This window comes from Calonectris borealis, chromosome 1 (genome assembly GCF_964195595.1).
Source record: "Calonectris borealis chromosome 1, bCalBor7.hap1.2, whole genome shotgun sequence".
In the NCBI taxonomy this organism is placed as follows: domain Eukaryota; kingdom Metazoa; phylum Chordata; class Aves; order Procellariiformes; family Procellariidae; genus Calonectris; species Calonectris borealis.
In genome coordinates, this window is record NC_134312.1 from 110,548,177 (window position 1) to 110,561,069 (window position 12,893).

Sequence of the window (12,893 nt, forward strand, 5' to 3'; positions counted from 1 at the left end):
GAAAAAAGGGGAATTACTACTACACAGCTTACTTAAAGTTTTATTGTCTGTAAATTCCTTGTCTTTTGGGTATAATGGAATTATATATACCTTTTTGCGGATGCCTGCTATTACTACACACATCTAATATATCTACCAAAAATTCTACACTTATGTGTAAGAAAATTCTTTGGTGTGATGTTATAAGGCAGTGGAACTGACATCAAAGCCATGAAATATGGCAAAAGAAAACAAATCAGTTCTAAGCTAATTTGACTATCATAACATATTTCAACTACGTTTATAGGATCATATGGCATACAACATTCAGCTGAATGGGACTACCATCAGAGGCAGCTAAGAGGCCCTGTCTCAGATCGCTTTCAGAATAAATGTGCTCTGGGCCACTGAATCATCTTCCTTGTACTGGTACCATTTACCCATGTAAGTGGGTAAATATATAACATGCACATCAAATGAAGTCACCAGGTACAATAGCCAAACTGGGTCTTACTGAATAAACTCTTTTTCTCCTCTGACTTGAAATACAGCAAAATTAAACAGTGAAGACTACTTAGGACTTTCAGATGGGATTCATCAAACTTACTTTAGCTTGTCCAGAAGTTAAACATCTGGTTGAAGATAGTTTTCCAGCCTATTCAGGGCTAAAATGAATCATTGTCAAGAGGTACATGCACCTCTAGCAGGTGATTCATCCCTTGCCAAGGTAAGCATGTGATACAGATGTGATGAAGTGCTGCTGAGAAGTTCCTGACTTTTCACAAGCTCTCAAGGGAACCTAGACAACTAGTGTTCTCTCTTTTCCAGTGCACCTTTAGATGTCTAAAGTTAGTGAGATGAATCTCTGCCAAACTGACTTAAGAAAAGCACAGTAATGATATTAAATTACACAGACTACCTCTTAGCTTATGAAACCCAGAGGTAACAAGAAAATGTGAAGTTCACCAAAGTTTGTCTTTTGCAAGGACACTGGGCTCTGCAGGAGGCTGTTAAGCACCTCCAGTCTCAGGGTTTCCAGGATCAAACCCTGAGGAGCCAGAAATAAGCACAGCCTCAGAATCAAAATGATTCATCAATGCAATGTTCATAATGCACAGTGGGGTTAATGTTATGAAATCTTTCTGATCATTGAAATGAGAAAAAAAATCTCTGTCTGTGTATTTCAGCACCATTTATTCGCCATTCACAATCCTTTAAAGCACTTTTATTCTACTATTCCATGCTCAACTGCCAAGCAGAGTGTAAAGGTATATTCCTGTGCACAAAATGTGCTGAAATTAGGTTAAGGGTATGATTGGCTACAGTTCACCAGAGTCAGGAAACATGGAATTAAGGCCGAAACCACACGCTTGACCCACTGTTTTCTGCTCAGGTACTGAGAATCTCTTGGGGATGGTTTGCTGATTGACCACAATGGCTGTAAAGAGAGGCATGGTAGAGACAAGTAAGAGAGAGAAACAGTGAAAATGAACAACCAGTACACATATGTAGTCTTCATTGACTTTCAGACCTTTACAATTATTTTAGCATGCTGCAAGTTTTGGTACATTTCCTTTAAATAATAATAATAAAAAAATCCTTCTACCTTTCCAGAAAATTCCCGAGCCCAGACTACATGGAAGCTCAGATAATTTTGAACAAATATTATTTATGCAACAAACCCAGATTTACTATACCTATGAAGCTGGAAAGACCTGCTGCGTTCTCTTGTGGTCCGTGGTGTCAAGCATGATTTGGGAGAGGTTAGATTTGTACAGCATTCTGCTGTCAAACATGTAGTCCAGCAGCATGATACAGAAGGTGATGGTTTTGTCACTGGAACAGAATCAAAACCTCTGTTTCTTCACCAGTACAGAGAGGATTATGATTGAATTTCTGTGAAAGACATTAGTTGCTGACTTGCGACATCTGGGTGAAGCCAGTTGACATTTTTTGAAATAATATTTTTATTTTGGAAAATGGTGTTTTATCAAGATTTGTTAATCATCCTTTGGAAAATATGTCTTTTGAGCGGAAACCCCCCTATCTGTTTGACTCAGCATATTTCTCTGAGCATTTTCATTTAGTTTTGAATTTTTTTTACAAAACTTAAAATATGGTTTGTTATTAGTATCTATAACAGTGCTATTGTACCAGCTTGAATGGCTACTGACACGTATCTTCTCCTTTTTCTTCACTGTGTGGTGTAGTCATTGTTTTCACGCCAGCCTCTGGATTTCATGGCATCAATTCTTACGTGGAGAGGTTCCTTCACCTCTATACTGGTTGGGACAAAGGGACCCATTCTTCTCGTGAGTGAATCTTCTCCTGAGCAGCTGACACCAGTTTGCAGCCCCCCCTTGTGTTGCCAGCAAACATAATCTGAGCTGCATCATCCTGTAGTCCACACCAGAGCGAGCCTCTTTGAAACTGAAGTATTTTATGACCTTAATAATTTAATCATACATTTGAAGCTCAAGTGTATCTGGAGTTGCTAAATCGGAAAGAACAAATTACTCCAATGTTTCTGGAAGGACAACAGACCATGAGTGTGAGGCAAACCCAAGCAAATCAGCTTGTAGATTCACCTGCACGTTGGCAGACCAAGCCACGCTCAGACCATTTGCTAACACCTGGAGAGGTGGATTCATGTGCCCTTTGCACCCCTCTCCTCAAGCCTCGTCCTTCCTGTGGTCTTCAGTGACCTGACTGCATTGCATCCCTGACTGCTGCAGCTGGAGCGGAGAAGAATGAAGCTTCCAGCTGGTTCCCTGCTGAGTGGTAGTCAGCTTCATCCCCCTCCACAACAGTTTGCTGCACCCCTGGTGTACTTTGCTAACACAACTACTTACAATTCAAACCATAAAATAATTCTAAACATAAAAATATGCTGTCTGAATGCTTGCTTATCAAGTATAAAATCCTCTCATTCTTGTGTATGTTTTTAAACCAAAGATCATGGGGAGAAAGGTCCTTTACAACAATGTTTTCCCACCTTTCCCCGTAGAGATTTCTTACCACTATGATCTATTTACAATCCCTTCATGCTGGTTCTTGTCAACTGACAGTTGCTTGAAGAGATTTTCTATGCTCTTATTTGAAATAAAAGTGACACCATGAAACATCCATGGTCTGACCAACTGACTGCCACAGGTTCACAGCCCTAGCTGTTTCCATTTCATGTCGCTGCAACACTGAGCTGTATTCTACAAATCACAGTAGGTGGTGGCAGAAAATCCTGTTACCCAAGTGCTTTGGGAGAACGGCAGCCTACGGCTTCCCATCCTTCTTCACTCCCTGGACGCACGCATGGCCTTGGCCAGGCATGCAGACACTGCAACTGCACACTGTCTACAGTGGATTTTGTCTTAAACACCTCACCCTTTCTAAAAATTAAACAAATGTTAATGTTGGCTATCTCTTGAAAATCATTACTATCTTAACTGTTGTTTGTCTAGTTGTACATTAAGTGAGGTGAAACGGTGCCTATTAATGTCTATTATTGCTCACAGGCTATTGATGTATATTAATTTTCTCATCTTTGTTGACCCACTCAGAAGTCTTTCAGACAGCAAATGTTAAGGAAAAAAGCACCCAGACAGACACAACCACTGTTTATGTGAATAAAGAAGTAATGTGCTGAATGCTTTCATAGCTAAATGAAACATGCTTGTATTTCACTGGAGAGCTTTAGTTCCAGAAGACCTATCTGTTTATTCAAACATTTGCCATCTATGGGTACTCTTTAAAGATTTTTGTATTTTATTTCCAGTCTAATCTTAAGATTTGAGTCATAAAGATTATGTAAAATGTAGAAATGACAAAGTTGATTAATGTCAAAGTACATTTATAAAAGGATGTACTTCCATGAGAGGAACAAGACTCCCATTATTTTGTGGATTTCTCCAGTTTATTTGATTTGGATATCTAATAGCAATAAATTCATTTTTGTTACTTTTTTTTTTCCCTACAAGCAAACCAGAAATGCTACAATAACCTTTCCTCAAGTATATCAAGGCTTCTGTTTGCAAGTAATTCCGAAAGCAGGATTACAGAGGCTACCATGAGACCAATGTTGAAGGATTTTTCCTGAGTCTAATTACAGTTAATTTTCTTCTTACAAAAGAGATTCCGAAGTCATGTGACTAGATGAGTTTTCCATTTTCTTTTTTTCTTTTTTTAATGTAAGTTTCTAACCTTAATGATTATCGAGGACAACTTGACTGAATTGAACCTCAAAAATGTAAGTAGCAGTAGACAAATAAAGACATTCCACAGTGAACCTTTTAAAAAATCATGTTTTTTTAAAAGCCAATCATGTTTTTGTGGCCTGATTTCTGATTTTTGATTGCTAAGGATGAGCAAGAAGAGAAGCTAACCGAAGGCCAACTGTAACATCATCTAATCAAAACTAATCTCGTAGACATGGCACAGTCTGGATTTGGGCCAGGACACAAAAACAAAAATGCTTTACTGGCAGTGATAGATGACCTCAGCTGTCAGTGGACAGAGGGCAGACATTTCCTCTCATAATTCTTGATTTCTTGAAACATTTCTTTCTGATGGCCGTTAGATAATGCCATTTCACCTGAGAGGAGTGTCAGGGCCCCTGACTACAGTACAAAATGGATGAGAACCTATTGAGAATGTAACATTTAAGAAGTAGTGAAGGGAAACTAAGTCCACACTGCTGTCCTTTTACTAGCTGAGTCTCAGAAAGAGGTTTGTTTCAGTGTTTGGGTAAGAACCGTCCATGGGTGAACTGAAGTCCATGCATGATTGAGGTGATGCTGGCTGGGTCAAGAGAAGGGCTCAGAAAGCAATGTTGACATTTCCTTTTGAAGAAAGCCACTCCATTTTCACAGTTGGTACTAAGGTCTCCGTAGCACTATCTATGAGTAACGCTTTCTCTAGTCTTTAATGCTTTCAGAATTTCAGTCCCGTTTTAAAAGAGTTTATCTAGACTCATAATTTCTTTTTTTTTTTTTTGAGGTCTAGAGTTATGAAAGATATATACACAAGAAGTCTTCAATACTGCATGAAACTGTGACTGACCTGGAATGTTTTAGTGTTTCTTTTCAACACATTGTGTTGCTTCCCGCAAATACAACATGCAAAAACTGCTAAAATTCAAGGATCAGTCTGTGACTTGACACTTGACCTGTCACAAGAGTGTGTCCTACAAAAAGAGTAAGAATCCACCTTTGCAGGATGCAGAAGTCTTCTGGAGGGCCAGCTCAGGTCTGTGGACTGAACTTCTTCAGTACCATAAGCACCCTCATCATCTTCAGCAATGGGCAATTCCTTGACTCCTGCTTTATGCAGCTTCCTTCCTTTGGAGAATAAGAGAGACTGGCAAAGATGTGACAAGAAACAATTCCATCACTGAACGCCCTAATGAAAATGCGTACAGACGTAAAGAAGAATGTTGTGGTTTTGATAGTTCACCAATTTTTCACTTCCCAATGGATATTTAACCAAGCTTCTAGATAGACATTCACTTCTATCACAGTGTCTCATTCCTTCCTTTTAAAATAAATGCTAGCAAAATGAGAAAGAGATCTTTTCTTCAACCAAGAGTTAAAATAACTGCAGAATATTTGAAATGAAGTTGAAATGTTGGCTGAACTAGAAAAGCTATTAATTTATTTGGCACACTGGCTAAATGAACCCTTGATGAAACCTATGAACTGACATCTGAGGTGAATTTGGCCCATTTCTTTTTAGGAAAGCATTTTTTTGTGCAAAATAATGGGTGCCTTCAAATTTGGCAAAGAGTTAATAGCAGGTACTTAAGGCCTTGGCAGGGGATTGGTATTGTTTTCATACTAAGAGGTTTTGTGAAATGGTTGAACTCATTCAGGAGGGCATTTCCCAGCTCTGAGCGACAATTGCAATCCATGAACCTATATAGAATAAAAATGATCATTACTGTATTAAGGATGTGTTCAAGTGCAGGGCCAATTAAAAATGCTTGAATAGGGGCAACTACAGCTTGAAACAGCAGTATGGTATTTTGGTACTTAGAAGGTGAAGATTTATACATTTAAATTGCATGGTTTTAATATTTAATTGTATAACTGTAGCCTCAAAGCTTTGCCTTTTAGGTTGAAAAATGTAAAGAAAAGACTGGTTTGTTTTTTTTGTGATGTAAGCAACTATTTAAATAGATCTCATTTAGAAGAGGCACATGGTTCATGAAGTCAAAATGCCATATTCGATAACCGCTGAATCATAGTTGGATCCTCATATAATAAAAGGAAAAGAGTCTGAAATTAGTTGCAAATACACATTTTTTTATTAGACCTCATTGCCAAGGTTTGCTATCCAAGGATATTTGCCTTGGATGTGCCTTCACTGTTGACGAAGTCTGGTTTAGTATGAGTTCTTTGCTATACCCTGCTGATTGACAACTTGATCTGTGGGAAATAGTCTTCAAATAATTCTTAAAATCACTACAAAATTTCCATTCAGGAAAAATTTTCATTTGGCTGAAAACAGGAATTGATGTTTCTTGCAATACTGATTTTTTTTTCTTTTTTTCTTTTTTTCTTAGCTGTACTGCATCAATGCAATCAGTTGCCCTATAAATTTTATGGAGATGTTTTAATGACAGTGCAAAGTTGAGTTTAGGGTAGTGTGAAAAAATATTAGTTATTTCAGTAAAATATTCTGAACATAAGAAGAATATAATATATGGAAAACTGTACTTTGATATGATGACCATGTTCTCAAGTAATTACAATTTTTAACTTCTAACTTTTTGTAAAGAATTTTAAAAAGTTTTTCCCCATACTCTTACTTTTTGCAGTCATTTCTAAGCAAAAGAACATTTCCAGATATATTATGCTTCCTTTATAATAATTCCTTATAATATACAAAATATTTAGAAGTTTCAAGTTCCAGAAACATTTGTAAGGAGTGACTGAATTCACTGCCTAGCTTTATAACTCCACATGAGAAACAGAACTGAAATGATAGAACAATTACTTTACTATTCATAGTTTCACATAATGCTCTTGAGAAAGGATTCCCCATTTGAAAGAATTCTTGATCAGTCCTAGTACATTTTTTTAGTTCTCTGTAAATGTATTGAAAGGAAATATTTAATGGGAAAAAACACAGTATAACAAATTTTTGAAAATTGAAATGAGAAGCATTAAAATTTTATCAGAGCTATAACAAAAGGTGGGGGTGCCCCATAGCTAGTAGGATGGATAAGGCAAGATGTGTAATCAAGACTGAAGTGTATTTAATCTGGTTGCTGATCACTGCACAGCTTTAGCCTGTTTTCATCAAACTAATTGATGGCAAATGGAGCAGATGCATGATGAGATTATATGCCCAATTTATGGCACGGTTATAAGAAAATATGTTTTTTTTTTTCCATTACAAGTATTGGAAATTTAGAAAATGCACTGGATTGGAATTGAAGCAATCTCTCCTGCTTGTCTAATGCACTACAGATTTTTCTTATTATTCTAAGCATTTAATTTATCATAATCCATTTCAGAAAAAAATTTAAAATAGTTTTATGTTTGATGTATTTTATAATTAAATCCTTGGCATTGACACTACTTATGTTTGATTCTAGGCTGTGATTATACATTTAGTATGTCTGAATTACTAAAACTACAACAGAAACAACAGATCCAGAATACTACACATACTGGTAAAGGCAAGTTATGCAAAGAAGACCCATATAGAGTTGTTACAACATCCACTATATTTAATCTTTCATTATAATACTGATTTTTACATACCCTTGCTTTAACATCTGAAATAGTGACAATACCTTTTACATTTTTGTATTTCTCCTGAAAACAAGTTATTTTCAGGCGACATCTCTTCAGCTTTTTTGAGCCAAGAAAAATAAAAGCATTTGTAGTGTGTCCATGGTAACCAGCTCCAAACAAAACACTTAAGAGAGCAAAATTTTACTTCTGTAACAGTAGAGGATGGATTTGTGAACAACTATAGCCTGTATAGAAGTTCAGTTTCTTCTGCGTGGCATCCCAGGGGAGATGGCGAATGTTACAACAGAAGTGTCTGAGATGAAAAGAAAGGCATTGTGAAGGATCAGGACTGCCTGACTGCAGAGGGAAGTACCTGAGCAGGAACAGACAAAACAATTCCAGCAAAAGAAGCTCCCACCAAGAATGATTTAGCCTGGGGAAGGAGGAGACATGACTGCCCTGGTTTCAGCTGGGATAGAGTTAAATTTCTTCCTAGTGCTGTGTTTTGGATTTAGTATGAGAAGAATGTTGATAACACACTGGTGTTTTCAGTTGTTGCTAAGTACCCTGCTAGTCAAGGACATTCAGCTCAAGAAAAAAACAAAACAAAACAAAACAAGTGTTGGGAGGGAGCACAGCCAGGACAGCTAGCCCAGCTGGCCAACAGGGTATTCCATACCATGTGACGTCATGCTTAGTATATGAATGGTAGGCGTGATCCAGGAAGTAGTGATCGCTACTTGGTTATTGGTCAGCACGGGTGGTGAGCAATTGCATTGTACATCACTCATTTTGTATATTCTATCATTATCATTATTATTTTCCCTTTTCTGTTCTATTAAACTGTCTTTATCTCAACCCATGAGTTTTTCCTCACTCTTACCCTTCCGATTCTCTCCCCATCCCACTGTGGGGAGGGGGGAGTGAGCGAGCGGCTGCGTGGTATTTGGCTGCCTGCTAGGTTAAACCACGACAATGACCAAGGATAAGAAACTGGTCAGAGAATGAGTTTTTGGGTAGGGATGAGGGAGAAAGGTTCTGCTGGGAGCTTGAGTATAGCAGGAGGATCCAGATATAGGATGCTGCATGAGGAGCTAAAAAAACCCAAGTGAGACAAGCAAGAATGTGCTGAGACATAGCTGGGAAAGGAGCATAGGCTGAACTGGCTGAGCTGAACCTGCCTGAGATTAGGGTTTGGACCATGAGCTGGGCAGGGAGGCTGAGGCTACAGTGAGCAAAATGAGTATTAGGGACTGGAAAGGGAAGCCAAATAGCTTTGAAACACAGAGTTAGGTGAGGGACAGAATTAGGAGAGTGGCAAAGTGGAAGGAAAAGTAAAGAAGTGATCAAGTCCAGGGAGGCAGGATCATGGAAAAGCAGGTCTGTTCACTGCAGAAACGGGTTTACCAGAAAACTAAGCATGTGTTCCTCTTTCATATGACAAAATCATGGCTATGCATATATCCTTCACTTTCTAGTTCTTGCAACTCAACTGCATTTTAGAACATTCCCCAACTGACAATGGGCAGAAATACATAATTCCTGTATCCCAGCAACTTTCTGATACCAGGGAGTATCAGTAAAACCCATTGCTGAAGTGAATGTTTACTCACAGGATAGACAGTCTACTGCTACTGTCTCTTACTTTACTATGTAAGTGGCATAAATCTGTGCATGAAAAGGTTCCAGTGCTGCTTAATACCTGGGTGTTAAAGTGATGCTCAACAGTGGAATTTGTTTTTAATTTGCCATCAATAACAGGCTGTCACTCTCACTGACAGGCACATACTCTACACTGTAGATAAGTTATAATCTTGCAAATCCAGCTCTAAAAAAGCAAGTAGACTTCAGCACTGAGATTGCCCATGACTGAATCTAAGCAGCATGATCTGTATTTTAACTACAGGACTAGTTGATTTTTTTTTTTCACAGGACACTTGCCTCATTTTGTGTTACTGAGACCGTTCCCTCACTGAGAACGGTGCTGAACAATGCAGAAGTTCATCATAACAGACTTTGTTTTTCCACACCTCCTGAAGTATGCAGGGACAAACAATAGCCAAGTAAACTGAATCAGATTGCAGTATGTTACTTTTCAGGCATACAGAAAAGATCCTAGAAGGTGACTATACTGAGGCAAAAGTATTTGGCATATCTCTATTCAGTATCACTAAAATGGCTAGAACTATTCATCAAAAGAATCCTCCATAGCTTATTGATTGAGGTGTATTAATAGGCACTTGCCTGAAAGACAGACATAGCCCAGATTGAAAATATAGGATATTACAGTTTTAATAAGGTTACATTCCCTAGTGATTTCACATTTTTCCCCTTCTTCATGGAACCTGTCAGCTTCTGCTCTCAAAGCCCTTATCCTTTCACACATTGTTATCTTTATAAAGGGGATAAGACAATACATAAAATCCACTTAAGTAAAGGTCTCCCTTCATCCAGCATTACTGCTGAGATCCTTACACTGGCAGCAGTTTACCAAAGCAGAGGCAAAAATCAATTTTAATTAGTATTTTTGGCTTTAATGAAAAGTGATTACAGAAGTGGCATTTTAGTTAATACTGTTGAGATTTATGGTGGGGTGATGCTAATTAATTTTCTGTTGAATTGCTGTAGGCAATGAAAAACTGCAATAAAATGGCAGATTTGCTGATACCAGGACTATATCAGCACTTCAGAGCTTCTTAACAAAAGGGAGCTTAATGGGTTGCAGGTATAATTTACATTACTTCTCATAAACAGCACATTATTACTTCTTTGTAAAAGTGTTACAAAGAGCCAACTTTTTGTATTTTATAATAAGAGCAATGTCTTTTCCCACAATTTGGTGTCAGCATATGCAAGCCTTCTGTAGAATGTGATAATATTTTAAGAACCTCTAGCTAGGGAAAATTTTATTGGGTCAGAAAATTAATCTTTGCTTAAATCCATTTCTGTATATATCGTTGTTATTCCATCATTAATTTTATTGGTTTTCTCAGTAGAAAGATACAATTGAATATGGCACTTGCATTTAGACTTCAAGCAGTGTGTGTCAGGAGAACTGTATTTTATTGTGTGCTTGAACAGCGCCTAGCTCTATAGGGATCTGATTCCAGTTCAAGCCTCCAGGTGCTATCCTAGAGCCTGCTGGCTTTGGGAGAGCTGGGCTTCATCTAATTTTCCTTAAACCATGGTAGAACCAGCACAGCCTCACTGGCTTCAGAGCAATCATTATTTATGAAACATATACCACCCCACTTGAGTCAGAAGAAAGCACGTCATACACCCTGCATCAGGTTACACCTGCCCAGTGTTGTAATTTGTGGAGCTAACGTGAAAACAGAGAAGTCCTGTTTTTTCCCTAGAGCTACAGGGAGGCAATGCCGTAGAACTAGTGAACATTTACTGAGCATTTGTGTTACTGACCTCCAGAAGAGGTTGACCTACCATAGGTGGGTTGACGTTGTGAGCAACGGAAGATGCATCTCCTTGTAAGTGCAGGACAACATAATTGCTCACAAGGAATGACACCTACTCCAGACTTTATGGAGATATTGTGACACCAGCATCTGCTCCCAGTGAATGAAGTACTGCCAAAAATATTTAAAAAGTGATGAGTAATGGTTCCTCAAATAGTGAAATCAGGGGATTTTTCTTTTTTTGTCTTGTTTTTTCTAAGTAAATGGTCAAAAGCAGAGGCAAATTCCTCTTTTAGGTTTATACTAGCTTTAAGCTTTTTAGGTAGGTATGAGGAATGGGAACTTGCATAATTTCAAACAAAAGCTAAAATTCTGCTTCGAGCTTTTTGGCTGTAGTGTCTGACACCTTAAAAAAACCACACTGGAAAAGAAAAGGGTCAGAGGGAAATCACGAGCATTGCTACCACTTAGAAAGAATTAACCTCCCACCTCCAAAGGTAGATCCAGCTGCAGATGCCTATCCCAGCCACCATTCTAACCACCACCTTCTAACACACATGAAAGAATATGATGAAATTGCATCATATACTGCCTACCACAGACTGTTTCAGACAGAAACACTGGCACTTTCCATGTTTGATATAACTAGCAAAAATGGTTGCACCTTGTCCAAGGTAGCTAGTTATGTGGTAGTGGTAGTTAAAGTTTTAGTTAAAACAATTAAAATAATATGTGATACAATTATGATAGTTTGGATATAATTATAAGGACATCTTAAACACATTTTCTCATGCTTTGTTTTAAGTCTCAGAAAACATCCAACAATACAAGCAAAAATTTCTTCGAAAGCAGTAAGTGCTTTAGGTATTGCAGTATGTGTGATGGTAAATTCTTGGAGAGCATAGGACCCTAAATATTCAAATCAAGCAGAGTTAGGAAGGTATCTAAACATATTGGAAAATCTTTCTGCAAGACCTAGATTGGAAGCAGAGGCATATGAGATATATCTTACATGCACAGTCTTTTACAGTGATGACTGCTTTTATTCTGGTTTAATAAGGAAATGACATTTATGTGATTACTCTATGTATGCAGGCATATGTGTTTCTATTGCTACTCTCCTTTTAAATATCTTTAGAATCTCCTGTCCAATTTTGATCAAATCTGACAGAGGAGAAGATATTAAGTTATTAAGTTCCTACAAGTGGCTGAATATAGGCAAGAGATGCTACTTGTCTACAATCAGTAACCCTACTGAGGAAAAGGCTCAAGCATGAGCTCACCCTTCAACAGGCATCAGAGAATCACAGCAGAGAGACTTTGAGATAAAAACCCATCAGGCATCATTAGTTTTAATGCTCACAGACTTGGTTCTCCCCACTCAAATCCATGAAAATTGACTGTAGGCTGTTTTCTGCTTTGTTTAAATAATATCCATTTGCAAGACAGATGACACATTAGGCGCTACATTAGTCTCCATGACTGCCTCTATAATCTTGAGGGCCAGACTGTTGCTAGCCCTGGACAGATGCACAAACAGAGAAAGGTTGTGTGTGTCATTCTTCCAGTATGTCCCTTGCTACAGAAGGGTAGCAAAAGAGCTCTTACGCTGTTTGGTCATGCAAAGCTGCTCATTGCTAGCATTCCCATGGCAAAAAAAGAGAAGGAAGAGGCTGGGTCTCAGCTTCCCAGCCATACTAGCTTGCATTCAGGACTGCACGTTATTGAGCTGGTCTGAAATTAAATAGTTTTATCTTTTATCTAA